Below are 16,319 nucleotides of genomic sequence, written 5' to 3' on the forward strand. Positions count from 1 at the left end.
TCTCTCACCAGCTGCCTGTGGCACAGAGACAAAAACAGACAAGTCAGAGCAAAGATATGGTCCAACTCATGAGATATCCTAGCATACAATAATCTTCACCTTATCTTAAGTATGCCCACTTCTCATAAAAAAAAAAAAACGTATGCCATTTTGGATACAATTGTATGATGCTCACCATGTTAAATGTTTCCTTTGCAGTAGCTTTCTTTTGGTTCAAATATGTCTGAAGCCCAAGGTAAAGCTGCAGTAAATGCAGTATTAAATTGTTTCACACAAGTGTTTGTATTGTGCGTCTAACTGGTACTTTGCTCTAGTCTATCTAGATTCACCTATCCTCAGTTGCCAGGAAATACACATATGAGAAAATCAACATTTATAGTCAGTCACTGCTTGAACTGTCCTCCCTCCTCCACATACCCATACCCAGGAAATGTGGGGTATATGTTTGATCACATTTCTCTGGTTTATCATCATGATAGGTATATCAATTATAACATTTCATCAGTTTCACATATTTTAAATATTGCATGGATATTCTAATCAGAAACAAATGTAACATTTTGGTTACTGAGTCAGCCTGATGGGGCCATCATAAAACCAATCATCCATTAGCAAAAGAAGACATTGGAGCAGTAGACAGCAGGGGCATAGCCGCAGGAAGATGTTTCTTGTTTCGGGGGGAGTTGGGGACAGATTCTATAATCACATTTGCGTAGTGAGATATAGTTGAGCAGACACGTTTTTAGGATTTCCACAGGCCTTTTATAAATGCATTTCATGCTATTCTATGTCATTTACATGATAGAAGACATTAGCAGAATATGTTTTCATACCACATAAATGGCCAAACACAAGTAGGATGCAATTTCTGAACTTTATTTTTTTCTTTATTATTTATAATAATTTGTTTAATCATTATTATTATTGTATATCATTGTTATTATTCTAGGCCTATTTATTCATCTAAACCAGTTATTTAAATATGCAAAACGGTTGAGACATTTTAATTGGCTAAATTAAGTTAAATATGTATTTTTAATTGTGTGCTCCGTATTTAGTTTAAGATAGGCCATTAGTAGGCCTTTTGTAAAATAAATATAATTAGCCATTTGATGTCATTTGTTGGGTTACAGTAGGCACTAGCCTTTCTTGGTAATTGCTGCAATCTAGCCTGTTCAAAACTTTTGTGAAGGTTTAAACCAGTTCGCAAGTGTTTTGTTTCATTCTGTTGAGCCATTTTCTTTGGCCAAATTAGGTTCCAACTGTAATGTTGTGTTTGCCGTTATACAGTAATATCCTGCTTGTATTTTCCCTATAAATAATGTCTTAACTTACTTTTGATATTACCCTAATAAAGTTTAGAAACTTTTGTGACGGGTTGGTGTGGTGTGGCTATTAGCCTAGAATGCAGACCTATGATATGAAGAAAGTGTGCACCGGCACTCCAACTGACTCTGACAGTTGAACTTAAGGTGAGGAAGAATGTTTTAGGCCTACCAGTTACTCCTATAATCAAATGCTTATCTTTCTAAAAAATATTTGGATAAAAAAAGTACGAAATAGCCTCCTTCTGTACGCCTATATCTGTATAGCAGACGCAGTAGCCTATCTGACAAGGATAAAGAAATGCATGTTGGTGTCGTAGCATGCTGCCGGCATCTCTCTCTCTCTCTCTCTGGGGGTAGGCCTAAGCTTCTCTTTATATTTTTGTATATATTAATATTATACAGCCTATAGGCCTATGCATGCAATGCCCTGATGCATTTAGTGCTCAAATCTCTGACAGCTGAACAGTGAGGTGGACAATTATTGTTTTAGGAAAGTAAAAACCATCGAAACACAAGGAATAGTGTTTTTGTAATTTGTTAGGCTGTTTTTAAGGACATGTAAATATGGCTCATTTGGCCAATATCACTATTTTATTGATACACTGGCTGCGTGTCAGGCGCCAGATTTTCCAAAAGGAAACCCTGATATATATAAATGTATATATCAGGGTTTCCTTTTGGAAATATATATATATATATATATATATATATATATATATATATATATATATATATATATATATATATATATATATATATATATATATATATATATATATATATATATATATACACACACAGTGGGGAGAACAAGTATTTGATACACTGCCGATTTTGCAGGTTTTCCTACTTACAAAGCATGTAGAGGTCTGTAATTTTTATCATAGGTACACTTCAACTGTGAGAGACGGAATCTAAAACAAAAATCCAGAACATCACATTGTATGATTTTTAAGTAATTAATTTGCATTTTGTTGCATGACATAAGTATTTGATACATCAGAAAAGCAGAACTTAATATTTGGTACAGAAACCTTTGTTTGCAATTACAGAGATCATACGTTTCCTGTAGGTCTTGACCAGGTTTGCACACACTGCAGCAGGGATTTTGGCCCACTCCTCCATACAGACCTTCTCCAGATCCTTCAGGTTTCGGGGCTGTCGCTGGGCAATACGGACTTTCAGCTCCCTCCAAAGATTTTCTATTGGGTTCAGGTCTGGGGACTGGCTAGGCCACTCCAGGACCTTGAGATGCTTCTTACGGAGCCACTCCTTAGTTGCCCTGGCTGTGTGTTTCGGGTCGTTGTCATGCTGGAAGACCCAGTCACGACCCATCTTCAATGTCTTACTGAGGGAAGGAGGTTGTTGGCCAAGATCTCACGATACATGGCCCCATCCATCCTCCCCTCAATACGGTGCAGTCGTCCTGTCCCCTTTGCAGAAAAGCATCCCCAAAGAATGATGTTTCCACCTCCATGCTTCACGGTTGGGATGGTGTTGTTGGGGTTGTACTCATCCTTCTTCTTCCTCCAAACACGGCGAGTGGAGTTTAGACCAAAAAGCTCTATTTTTGTCTCATCAGACCACATGACCTTCTCCCATTCCTCCTCTGGATCATCCAGATGGTAATTGGCAAACTTCAGACGGGCCTGGACATGCGCTGGCTTGAGCACGGGGACCTTGCGTGCGCTGCAGGATTTTAATCCATGACGGCATAGTGTGTTACTAATGGTTTTCTTTGAGACTGTGGTCCCAGCTCTCTTCAGGTCATTGACCAGGTCCTGCCGTGTAGTTCTGGGCTGATCCCTCACCTTCCTCATGATCATTGATGCCCCACGAGGTGAGATCTTGCATGGAGCCCCAGACCGAGGGTGATTGACCGTCATCTTGAACTTCTTCCATTTTCTAATAATTGCGCCAACAGTTGTTGCCTTCTCACCAAGCTGCTTGCCTATTGACCTGTAGCCCATCCCAGCCTTGTGCAGGTCTACAATTTTATCCCTGATGTCCTTACACAGCTCTCTGGTCTTGGCCATTGTGGAGAGGTTGGAGTCTGTTTGATTGAGTGTGTGGACAGGTGTCTTTTATACAGGTAACAAGTTCAAACAGGTGCAGTTAATACAGGTAATGAGTGGAGAACAGGAGGGTTTCTTAAAGAAAAACTAACAGGTCTGTGAGAGCCGGAATTCTTACTGGTTGGTAGGTGATCAAATACTTATGTCATGCAATAAAATGCAAATTAATTACTTAAAAATCATACAATGTGACTTTCTGGATTTTTGTTTTAGATTCCGTCTCTCACAGTTGAAGTGTACCTATGATAAAAATTACAGACCTCTACATGCTTTGTAAGTAGGAAAGCCTGCAAAATCGGCAGTGTATCAAATACTTGTTCTCCCCACTGTATATATATATATATAATATAGGCTACAGTAGTCTTTCAAATACATTTCAGTGACAATGACTCACCCAATTATGAAGATGAAGCATAGGCTACTCACCTGTGATGGCTGATGAGCTTGTGCCAATATCCCAAGATAAGCTACTTTGAAAAACAGTGCTGTTTGCTCAGAATCGGCCTTGCTGACTGTAAATGCTTGTGATAAAACTCAATCCACAGGTTTTTTTTTTTTTTTTTAAAGCTATTGATCCTCTGTAGATAAGTTATGCTCTCTGGTGTAGTATTTTGAATTATTTTATTTATGTCTGTTCAGACAAGAGTAATATCATTTTGGGGGGAATTATTTTTTATAAGCTAATTTTGGCCAAAATTATTTCAATTTAACCGCAGCACCGCTATGACTGTAAGTCGCTTTGGATAAAAGCGTCTGCTAAATGGCATATTATTATTATTATTATTATTATTACTTCCCGCAGCTACGAGCGAGACAGAGGGAACGTTTGTTGGCGGTACATTAGCAACAGGCGCCTGTACTGCCGCTGCGGTGCGCCAATCATCTTCATGGAAGACATTCGTCTCGTTAGATGTGGACTTCCCCGATTGATGCAGCTGTCATCCGAAAATGACACGTCAAACTAGCAGAATAATGTTTCTTCTGAGCCGTTGCTATGGCACCCACCACCCGACAAATGCCATACATCTAAACTAGTACGAAACACATCCTTGCCTAAATGTTACTTTTCATGCCATACCGTCGTTGTTAGCAAATGCATCACTATCTTCCTTACCTGGCGAAAGACTATTGTTGTCGTTTTTAAATGTCAGAATATCTGTTTGTTGTTGTCTTTGACGACGGCAGCATATCCGGGATCTTATTTTACCTGGCAATCCCGGTCGTCACTAGTTAACACAGCCATAAAGTCATATATCCCGCCTATTTCTCAAATTTATCTTATTACAATCTGTTTTGAAACCTAACCTTAACCACATGCTAACCTTATGCCTAACCCTAGCCTTAAATTAAGAATAAAAAGCAAATTTTTATTTTCATGAATTTTTACGATGCAGCCTTTGTGGCTGTGTTATCTAGTGGAAACCGGGAATCCAGACAACTTCCGGGCGCATGCTGGGAATCTTTCCACTAGTTACCACAGCCGCAAAGTCAACATTGACTATCGTAAAAATTCATAAAAACAAAAATGTGCTTTTTGTTCTTGATCAAAGGTTAGGGTTAGGCATAAGGGTAGTAGTGTGGTTAGGGTTTGGATTAGGTTTAAAATAAGATTTTGTCTGTAGCTTGTGAGGTGTGTAAATACTGTTTGTTGCATTAAATGTATTTTGTTTTGTTGCTTTTTGTGCCATTGCTATCTGTCTGCATACTACGTGTTGCTTGTCATATGTTGCTCTGCATGTGCTCACTGCTCATTGTTTGTTTATATTGTTATTGTAATTGTTTTGAATAACCTGCCCAGGGACATGGGGTTGAAAATCAGCCGGCACTTTTACTGAAACGTTGATTAATGTGCACTGTCCCTGTAAAAATAAAGTGAAGTAGAAATGGGCGTGGTTTAACTTTGTGACTGTGGTAACTAATGACGACCGGGATACATGCCGAATATACAACAGATAACCTGATCATCAGCCAGTGATTGCCGAAAACATAGATGCATAATAATGTGAAAAAAAACAGCTGATTTATTCAGGCACCAAAAAGTAGCCTAAATATTTGTGTATCAACCATGTATGATGTGGTTGTTAATGCAGCACTCTAGGTTACTACTACTGCAATCATTAGGATGATTGATGATAAAAAGGAGACAGGTAATTGACAACATAATTTAATGAGGAGTAATTAATTGTGTGAATGTACATAATAGTTTCTACTGTGAAGAGTAAAGCATTCCGAATCCATAGGTGTTCTACCAGAAGATGGCAGCAAACACTGCAAAAATTGTCAAAGACTGTTCTCTCTGCTACCGCACGGTAAGCGGTACTGGCGCGCCAAGTCTAGGTCCAAACGGCTTCTTAACAGCTTCTACCCCCAAGCCATAAGACTCCTGAACAGCTAATCAAATGGCTACCCGGACTATTTGCATTCCCACTCCCTCTTTTACGCTGCTGCTACTCTCTGTTTATTATCTATGCATAGTCACTTTAACTCTACTTACATGTACATTTTACCTCAATTACCTCGACTAACCTGTGCCATGCACATTGACTCTGTACCGGTACCCACTCTAATGTTATTTTACTGCTGCTCTTTAATTATTTTTTCTATTTTTTACTTAACACTTATGTTTCTTAAAAACTGCATTGTTTGTTAAGGGCTTGTAAGTAAGCATTTCACTGTAAGGTCTACACCTGTTGTATTCGGCACGTGACAAATAAAATAACATTTGATTTGATTTGAGACTACCCCCTACAAAATGTACAGTGGGGAAAAAAAGTATTTAGTCAGCCACCAATTGTGCAAGTTCTCCCACTTAAAAAGATGAGAGAGGCCTGTAATTTTCATCATAGGTACACGTCAACTATGACAGACAAATTAAGAAAGAAAAATCCAGAAAATCACATTGTAGGATTTTTAATGAATTTATTTGCAAATTATGGTGGAAAATAAGTATTTGGTCAATAACAAAAGTTTCTCAATACTTTGTTATATACCCTTTGTTGGCAATGACACAGGTCAAACGTTTTCTGTAAGTCTTCACAAGGTTTTCACACACTGTTGCTGGTATTTTGGCCCATTCCTCCATGCAGATCTCCTTTAGAGCAGTGATGTTTTGGGGCTGTCACTGGGCAACACGGACTTTCAACTCCCTCCAAAGATTTTCTATGGGGTTGAGATCTGGAGACTGGCTAGGCCAATCCAGGACCTTGAAATGCTTCTTACGAAGCCACTCCTTCGTTGCCCGGGCGGTGTGTTTGGGATCATTGTCATGCTGAAAGACCCAGCCACGTTTCATCTTCAATGCCCTTGCTGATGGAAGGAAGTTTTCACTCAAAATCTCACGATACATGGCCCCATTCATTCTTTCCTTTACACGGATCAGTCGTCCTGGTCCCTTTGCAGAAAAACAGCCCCAAAGCATGATGTTTCCACCCCCATGCTTCACAGTAGATATGGTGTTCTTTGGATGCAACTCAGCATTCTTTGTCCTCCAAACACGACGAGTTGAGTTTTTACCAAAAAGTTATATTTTGGTTTCATCTGACCATATGACATTCTCCCAATCCTCTTCTGGATCATCCAAATGCACTCTAGCAAACTTCAGACGGGCCTGGACATGTACTGGCTTAAGCAGGGGGACACGTCTGGCACTGCAGGATTTGAGTCCCTGGCGGCGTAGTGTGTTACTGATGGTAGGCTTTGTTACTTTGGTCCCAGCTCTCTGCAGGTCATTCACTAGGTCCCCCCTTGTGGTTCTGGAATTTTTGCTCACCGTTCTTGTGATCATTTTGACCCCACGGGGTGAGATCTTGTGTGGAGCCCCAGATCGAGGGAGATTATCAGTGGTCTTGTATGTCTTCCATTTCCTAATAATTGCTCCCACAGTTGATTTCTTCAAACCAAGCTGCTTACCTATTGCAGATTCAGTCTTCCCAGCCTGGTGCAGGTCTACAATTTTGTTTCTGGTGTCCTTTGACAGCTCTTTGGTCTTGGCCATAGTGGAGTTTGGAGTGTGACTGTTTGAGGTTGTGGACAGGTGTCTTTTATACTGATAACAAGTTCAAACAGGTGCCATTAATACAGGTAACGAGTGGAGGACAGAGGAGCCTATTAAAGAAGAAGTTACAGGTCTATGAGAGCCAGAAATCTTGCTTGTTTGTTATTGACCAAATACTTATTTTCCACCATAATTTGCAAATAAATTCATAAAAAATCCTACAATGTGATTTTCTGGAATATTTTTTCTCAATTTGTCTGTCATAGTTGACATGTACCTATGATGAACATTACAGGCCTCTCTCATCTTTTTAAGTGGGAGAACTTGCACAATTGGTGGCTGACTAAATACTTTTTTCCCCACTGTATGTTCTGTGAGCTGTTCTGATGTCCAAATTAAGTATACTAGTTATGTTACATGTCCCTGTAAAGTATGTTAACTTTTTACATTTTAGTCATTTTAGCAGACACCCTTATCCAGAGCGACTTACAGTTAGTGAGTGCATACATTCTCATACTGGCCCCCCGTGAGAAATGAACCCACAACCCTGGCGTTGCAAGCGCTATGCTCTACCAACTGAGCTACAGGGGACTGTTGAATGTATTTGGTACATTTCATGACTTGAATAATGGGCTGACTGTAGATCGTCTGACCGAAACCAGCTATGTGCCACGTCATTGTCAGTTCAGGGGTGACAAGGGTCTAGGAGGGAAATCACTTAATTCGATAGAGGCTTTTGTCATCTGAGCAGAATCTGATAGGCTTCCTGGATCTGTATAAACATATTTTGTGACTCTTCCATCTTGCTGCCAGGGTTACGTGTAGTTACGTCTTATCTCCTCCATAAAGCTGCCTCATTCACTGATAACAGCTGAAACACAACACATTTACATAGTATGGGGTGGGCACAGAAGGGCATGCTCATTGATATACAGTAAATAGAGCCAACCAGCAGCATCAACAGTATATGACAATGTATGTATGCTATTGTAACGCTATTGTAACTGCCCCAAAGGCAGCCACATCAATAGTATCTTATGCTATAGCAACATCAATGGTATCTACCCCTTTGTTATAGCTCAATGTTTCGATGTACTGTTACTCACTTGCAGTGCCTCTCCGGGATGTTCTCTGTGAGCAGTATCTCCAACACTTTCCTCCAGCTCTCCTCTGAGGGACCCCAGCCTGTGAAGGCACCCAGGATCCTGTTAGTTTTAGTTTAATTCAGTTTAGGTTTAAAATATACCCATTAGTACATCAGGACTAACCTTCCTGGATTCAAACTCAAACACATACACAAGAACAAACTCCTAACACGATTAAATCAGCAACTTCTTAAACATAGTTTGTTTGTATGTATGTTTGTTTGTTTTTAGTCAGTTGTGGTCATGGTTGTACCTGTAGGGTAGCAGCAGGAAATACTCCACCACCGAGCGGAGCCAGGGGAAGAACCAGAACATGTCCAGCAGGGCTGCCACACAGTCAGACAGGTAGCTAGTAGAGAGTGGCTGTGGTGTTGTGAAAGATACAGTATGACAGTGGAGCCGAGAAGGCCAGTCAGACGGTACAGGCGAGTACCTAGACAACAGAGAAAGACACGTATTAATACAATCATTAGTAACAAGGGTGAAAATTGTTGATTCAGCATCAGACAACTAGAAGAAAAGTGTGTTTTTTTATTACTGAAAACATAGGAAGGACAATATACTGTACTACTCTATAGATAGTAACATCAATAGTATCTGCACATCTTCTATTAGTAACTTCCCCGGGGGCAGAAACATCAATAGTCCTTGCTGTAAAAGGCCATCATAGGCAGGTTTGGATGGACTGTAGCCTATATTGTAATATGGAACATAGTAGGTTGGAGATGTAAAATCATGAGTCATGGCCTACCTACCCAGTTCTGACTTCCAGGATGTGGATGGGGTTTGAACCTGTCACGGAATCTGCCGAGGCTGCTCCTCCTCCTTGCTCGGGCAGGTTTCGGCGGTCGTCGTCCCCGGAGTACTAGCTACCACCGTTGTATGTTTCTATGTTCGTTTGCTTTTGTCTGATTGTTGTACACCTGTGGTTAGTTAGCGTTGATTATGTGTCCTATAAGTTCTCGTTTTGTTAGTCATGTGTTGTGTGTTATTGAGCTTCCTGTCTTCGTGTCTGTATTGGTTTTCCCTCCTTGTGTTTTAGGAGAGGTTTTCGCACTTGTTGTGCGCGTTAGTATTTTTCCTGTTCGTTTATGCCTGTGTGCGTATCGCTCGTCTCCGGGCACTTTTGCTCGTATTGATTCGCTAAAGACTGTTGAACGAAGCTTCTGTGTCCTGCGCCTGATTCCCGCACCTTCCACATACAGCACTCCTGACAGAATAACACACCACGATGGAATCAGCAGGAGCAGCACTAGCATCCGAGTCCCTGGAGGAGCGCGTCCGCGAGCAGAACGACCAGATCAACCGCATCGGGACCGCCCTTCAGTACGTAATAAACACTCTGCACCGATGGGAGAACAGAGGGGCACCCACATCTCCCCCTACCTTGCCATCACCATCGGCCAGTCCGCCCATCCAAGCTCCGGAACCCAGTGGGATTCGGCTCTCGCTCCCGAGGGCGTATGATGGTACCGCTGCCGGGTGTCAGGGGTTCCTCCTGCAGGTGGAACTATACCTGGCCACCGTACACCCGGTGCCCTCGGGACACGAGAGCGTTTCCGCCCTCATCTCCTGTCTCACCGGCAAGGCGTTGGAGTGGGCCAACGCCGAATGGAGGAGGATAGACGCCGCCACGATCACATACGCAGAGTTCTCCCGCCGCTTCAGGGCTGTGTTCGACCATCCACCTGAGGGGAAAGCGGCGGGGGAGCGTCTATTCTACCTCCGGCAGGGGAGGAGGAGCGCCCAGGAATTTGCACTGGAGTTCCGGACTCTAGCGGCTGACGCAGGGTGGAATGAGCGGGCCCTCATTGATCATTATCGTTGTAGTCTTCGGGAGGACGTCCGTCGAGAGCTGGCCTGCAGGGATACCAGTCTCACGTTCGACCAGTTGGTGGACATGTCCATCCGGCTGGACACCCTGCTGGCCACCCGCGGACGTTCCGAGTGGGGTTCGTCCATTCCACCCTCCAGCACCTCCGAGCCGAGCCCTATGGAGCTCGGGGGTGCTGGCGCTAGAGAGAAGAGGGGAAGGAGCACGAGGGGGGCCATCCCCTGCACCAACTGTGGCCGTGGAGGACACACCGTGGCCAGGTGTTGGGGAGGGTCTCCTAGGGGAGAGGACGGCAGGCCCTGCACTGGGGAGTCCTTCCAGGTGAGTAGGTGTCCCACTTACCCAGAGCTCTCTGTTGTGCACTTCTGTATACCTGTGCGATTTCCACAGGTTGCACCTCGTTCCCAGCATAAGGCGCTAGTAGATTCAGGCGCAGCTGGGAATTTTGTTGATCGTAAATTTTGTTTAGAATTAGGGATTCCCCTACTTCCTGTAGACATCCCATTTCCTGTTCATGCCCTAGATAGCCGTCCGTTGGGATCGGGGTTGATCAGGGAAGTCACAGCGCCACTTAGGATGTGTACGCAGGGGGGTCATGAGGAGACTATCCAGCTAAATCTTATAGACTCTCCTGCGTATCCGGTGGTGCTGGGAATTCCCTGGTTGAGTACCCATGATCCTTCTATTTCGTGGCAAGAGAGGGCTCTTAAGGAGTGGTCTGCCCAGTGTGAGAGGAGATGTTTGGGTGTTTCCGTGGGGGCGACCTCGGTGGAGAGTCCAAACCAGGTGTCCTCACTGCGCATTCCCACTGAGTATGAGGATTTGGCACTTGTGTTTAGTAAATCGAGGGCGACGCGTTTGCCTCCTCATAGACAGGGGGATTGTGCGATAGACCTCCAGGCAGGAGCAGCGCTTCCGCGGAGCCATGTGTATCCTCTGTCCCAAGAGGAGAAGAGGGCTATGGAAACTTACATAGCTGAATCTCTAAGACAAGGATACATACGGCCCTCCACTTCTCCTGCGTCCTCGAGCTTCTTTTTTGTGAAGAAAAAGGATGGAGGGTTGCGCCCGTGCATAGATTACCGTAGTCTCAATCAGATCACTGTGAAGTACAGTTATCCACTCCCTCTGATTGCGACTATGACTGAGTCTTTGCACAGAGCCCGTTTCTTCACGAAACTGGATCTCAGGAGCGCATATAACTTGGTGCGCATTAGGGAGGGCGATGAATGGAAAACGGCATTTAGTACCACCTCGGGTCATTACGAGTATCTTGTCATGCCATATGGGTTGATGAATGCTCCTTCAGTCTTCCAATCCTTCGTGGATGAGATTTTCAGGGACATGCAGGGGCAGGGTGTGGTCGTGTACATAGATGACATCCTGGTTTACTCGCCTACCCGAGACAAGCATGTAGCCCTGGTGCGTCGTGTGTTGGGTAGGCTGTTGGAGCACGACCTGTATGTCAAGGCAGAGAAATGTCTGTTTTTCCAGGAGTCGGTCTCCTTTCTGGGTTATCAGTTATCCGCGTCAGGGGTGAAGATGGAGGTTGACCGGGTGTCAGCCGTGCGTAATTGGCAAACCCCAACCACCGTGAAAGAGGTGCAGCAGTTCTTGGGTTTTGCGAATTACTACCGGAGGTTTATCCGGGGTTTTGGACAGGTGGCAGCTCCCATAACGTCTCTTCTGAAGGGGGGTCCGGTGCGATTGCAGTGGTCAGCGGAGGCGGACAAGGCATTTGGGAGACTGAAGGCCCTGTTTACCTCGGCTCCAGTGCTTGCGCATCCGGATCCCGCCTTACCATTTCAGGTAGAGGTGGACGCGTCTGAGGCCGGTATAGGGGCCGTGCTATCACAACGGTCCGGCACGCCACCTAAACTCCGCCCCTGTGCTTTCTACTCTAAAAAGCTCAGCCCGGCGGAGCGTAATTATGACGTAGGAGACAGGGAGCTGTTAGCCGTGGTTCAAGCCCTAAAGGTGTGGAGACATTGGCTTGAGGGGGCTCAACACCCTTTTCTCATTTTGACTGACCACTGTAACCTGGAGTACATTCGGGCAGCTAGGAGACTGAACCCTCGCCAGGCTCGGTGGAACATGTTTCTAACCCGGTTTGTATTTAAAATCACGTACATCCCTGGGTCCCAGAACGGTAAGGCAGACGCCCTGTCCCGGCGGTATGACACAGAGGATAGGTCCGTTGAGCCCACTTCCATACTGCCGGAGTCTTGTCTAGTGGCACCGGTAGTGTGGGAGGTCGATGCTGAAATCGAGCGGGCGTTGCGTACCGACCCTAGCCCTCCACAGTGTCCGGTGGGTCGGACGTACGTTCCGCTCGAGGTTCGGGATCGACTTATTTATTGGGCTCACACGTCACCCTCCTCTGGACATCCAGGTATTGGCCGGACTGTACATTGCCTTAGCGCTAAGTACTGGTGGCCAACGTTAGCCAGGGATGTGAGGGTTTATGTCTCCTCCTGTTCGGTGTGCGCCCAGTGTAAGGCGCCCAGACATCTGCCCAGGGGTAAGTTACAACCCCTGCCCGTTCCACAACGACCCTGGTCTCACCTCTCGGTGGACTTTGTTACAGACCTTCCCCCCTCTCAGGGGAATACCACCGTACTGGTCGTTGTGAAATCGGTTCTCTAAAGCCTGTCGTCTTCTCCCAATGCCAGGTCTTCCCACTGCCTTGCAGACCGCTGAGGCACTATTCACCCACGTCTTCCGGCATTACGGGGTACCCGAGGATATAGTGTCTGATCGAGGTCCCCAGTTCACCTCCCGAGTCTGGAGAGCGTTCATGGAGCGCCTGGGGGTCTCGGTGAGCCTTACCTCGGGGTACCACCCGGAGAGTAATGGGCAGGTAGAACGTGTGAACCAGGATGTGGGTAGGTTTCTGAGGTCGTATTGCCAGGGCCGGCCGGAGGAGTGGGCGAGGTATATTCCCTGGGCAGAGATGGCCCAGAATTCTCTTCGCCACTCCTCCACCAACCTAACCCCTTTCCAATGTGTGTTAGGTTACCAGCCGGTTCTGGCACCGTGGCATCAGAGCCAGATCGAGGCCCCTGCGGTGGATGAGTGGGTAGGGCGCTCGGAGGAGACGATGAACGCTGCACACGTCCATCTGCAGCGGGCCATCCGTCGACAAAAAGCGAGCGCCGATCTCCACCGCAGTGAGGGGCCGGTGTACGCACCTGGAGATCGAGTCTGGCTCTCGACCAGAAACCTACCCCTCCGCCTGCCCTGCCGGAAGCTGGGTCGGCGGTTTGTAGGGCCCTTTAAAGTCCTGAGGAGATTGAACGAGGTGTGTTACAGGTTACTACTACCTATTGAGTATAAGAATATTAACCCCTCGTTCCATGTGTCTCTTCTCAGGCCGGTGGTAGCTGGTCCACTCCAGGAAGGTGAGATAGCAGAGACTCCTCCGCCCCCATTGGACATCGAGGGGGCTCCGGCGTACACAGTTCGGTCCATCTTGGATTCGAGACGTCGGATGGGGGGTCTCCAATATCTTGTGGAGTGGGAGGGGTACGGCCCGGAGGAGCGGTGCTGTGTGCCGAGGAGGGACATCCTAGACCCGTCTCTCCTGACTGAGTTCCACCGTAGTCACCCTACGCGCCCTGCACCGCGTCCTCCTGGTCGTCCCCGAGGCCGGGGTCGGCGCACGGCTGGAGCCGCGCGTCAAGGGGGGGGTACTGTCACAGAATCTGCCGAGGCTGCTCCTCCTCCTTGCTCGGGCAGGTTTCGGCGGTCGTCGTCCCCGGAGTACTAGCTACCACCGTTGTATGTTTCTATGTTCGTTTGCTTTTGTCTGATTGTTGTACACCTGTGGTTAGTTAGCGTTGATTATGTGTCCTATAAGTTCTCGTTTTGTTAGTCATGTGTTGTGTGTTATTGAGCTTCCTGTCTCCGTGTCTGTATTGGTTTTCCCTCCTTGTGTTTTAGGAGAGGTTTTCGCACTTGTTGTGCGCGTTAGTATTTTTCCTGTTCGTTTACGCCTGTGTGCGTATCGCTCGTCTCCGGGCACTTTTGCTCGTATTGATTCACTAAAGACTGTTGAACGAAGCTTCTGTGTCCTGCGCCTGATTCCTGCACCTTCCACATACAGCACTCCTGACAGAACCTGCGATGCTGTGACGCTGGCAGCGATACTGATGGGTAGAGGAGAGATGGTGCTGCCATAGAAAATAGGGGAGGTGATGACACAAGCTATTAGGGTCTTGTGTCGGTCAGTTGTCTGCTCTCCCACACTGGAGACCAGATGGACCCAGGCACCCACACCCAGCGGCAACACAATCAAGTAGAAGAAACTGAATGTGGCCAGGCCGATCAGTGCCACCATTCCGAAATAGATCCCTATGGAAATCTGACCAGCAAATCTGGCAACGTTCACAGGTAGAGATCTGGTCATGGGTGTCTTTTCCTGCCTGTTATCCCTCCTTCTGTCTCCCGGTTGGCTTCTCCCATGTATGCAGGGATACGGAAGTACTCTCTGGTCCACACCCACTCCAAAGCCACCGAGGGTGAGCATCCAGAGCAGGGTATGATGAAGGCCCAACGGTCCACCCATGGCCCATAAGACAGTCACTCTTTTGGCCATGATGATAGAACTGATATGACCTCAGTGGATCAATGTTTGGACTATAGAAGAAAAACAGTTTTCATTGAAGATGAGAGCCTGCAATTCATAAGCAAAATTAGGATTATTTATATGAAAGAAGGTTAACTCAGTCACAGGCTGAAAGTATTACGCAAAGACGATGACATTCAACAACATACACAGCATTCAGGGAAATACATACACGTTTTCATTGAAGGAAATAAATATAAAACACTATGTAACTATGGCTGCAATTACACAGGCAGGCCAATTCTGATATTTGTTTCCACTAATTGGTCTTTTGACCACACTGTCCAATTAGCATGAAGCATTGCTTGGACCAATCAGCTCACAGCGAAATTTTATTTGCCAATCACAATATACCCTCGGGAAATATTTAACCAATCAATACCATATCTATATACTTTACCCCCACAAGGAGTCGCTAGTCCACGACTGTACTTGTCACAAATGTAACTGTAAATTCGAATCTTGAAACAGAGATGCATTCAGTTCTCTTGAACGATTGCTACGTTGCGGAACGGTTTGTAATGAACAACACATTTCTCCAAAACGTTCTTGTAGGTTCTTGATACTTTGAGGTTCATTTGCTCCCATTTGGTGGGTGTGTCTTGAAGCAATGATTGACATATTTAATAACCTTTTACTGCAGTGGGATAAATCATACAGTGTTTCTTGGTAGTCTTAAAAAAAGAAGACCCCTGTACCATGTCAGACATAGAGTTGAAATGTATTCCATTTTGAGTTTGCATCCCAATATTACACTTTATATACATCACAGAAGACTGAATGGGTAAAAAAAAATCATGTTGATTAATTACGAAATTATGAAAAATATTAATAACATTCCACCCATGAGCGCACTGGGTCATTTGACTGCAGGAAATGGCTACAGGGCAGTGGTCATGCTGACAGCGTTCCCTAACCTGGCTACAAACCAACCCAACTCAACCCAACCCCACCCCGCTTTTCAACTGGTCATTCCATAGACTGTAAAAATAAGGATGAAGCCATTGATGAATTCACCCCATTGTTTCCTATGAGAATAATCAGTGCCACATTTGATGATCTGGAAGTGTCAATTATTTATTTTTATTTTTTTATTTTGTGGGTCTGAGCCAGGGTGACGTCATTGGTGTTTTTGGTGTATGTATGTAAATGTTAAGTTGTCTGTTCTTTTTGTTTATTGTCAAAGGAAGGGGAAGTGTTATTTCAGCGTGTTGCCATCTTCCCACATGGAGGAGTTTTTGGAAACATTCCATGCGCAGTTTGAGCCACTCTAGGAAGTGACATTGCAGGCTAGCTCAGTGCTGCCCCCTCTCATG

General features: G+C 45.3%; 1 pseudogene across 1 annotated transcript; it reads right to left on the reverse strand.

Moving 5' to 3' along the window:
- Positions 1-8,255: 8,255 nt before the first annotated feature.
- LOC311148156 (dnaJ homolog subfamily C member 22-like) lies at positions 8,256-14,973 on the reverse strand (annotated as a pseudogene). The gene is made up of 4 exons: positions 14,469-14,973; positions 8,796-8,868; positions 8,504-8,602; positions 8,256-8,268 (listed from the first exon to the last, which is right to left on the reverse strand). The product of its transcript is annotated as a dnaJ homolog subfamily C member 22-like (transcript).
- Between the last annotated feature and the right edge of the window lie 1,346 nt (positions 14,974-16,319).

The sequence above is a fragment of the Coregonus lavaretus genome (genome assembly GCF_964263955.1).
Source record: "Coregonus lavaretus genome assembly, chromosome: 20".
Classification (NCBI taxonomy): domain Eukaryota; kingdom Metazoa; phylum Chordata; class Actinopteri; order Salmoniformes; family Salmonidae; genus Coregonus; species Coregonus lavaretus.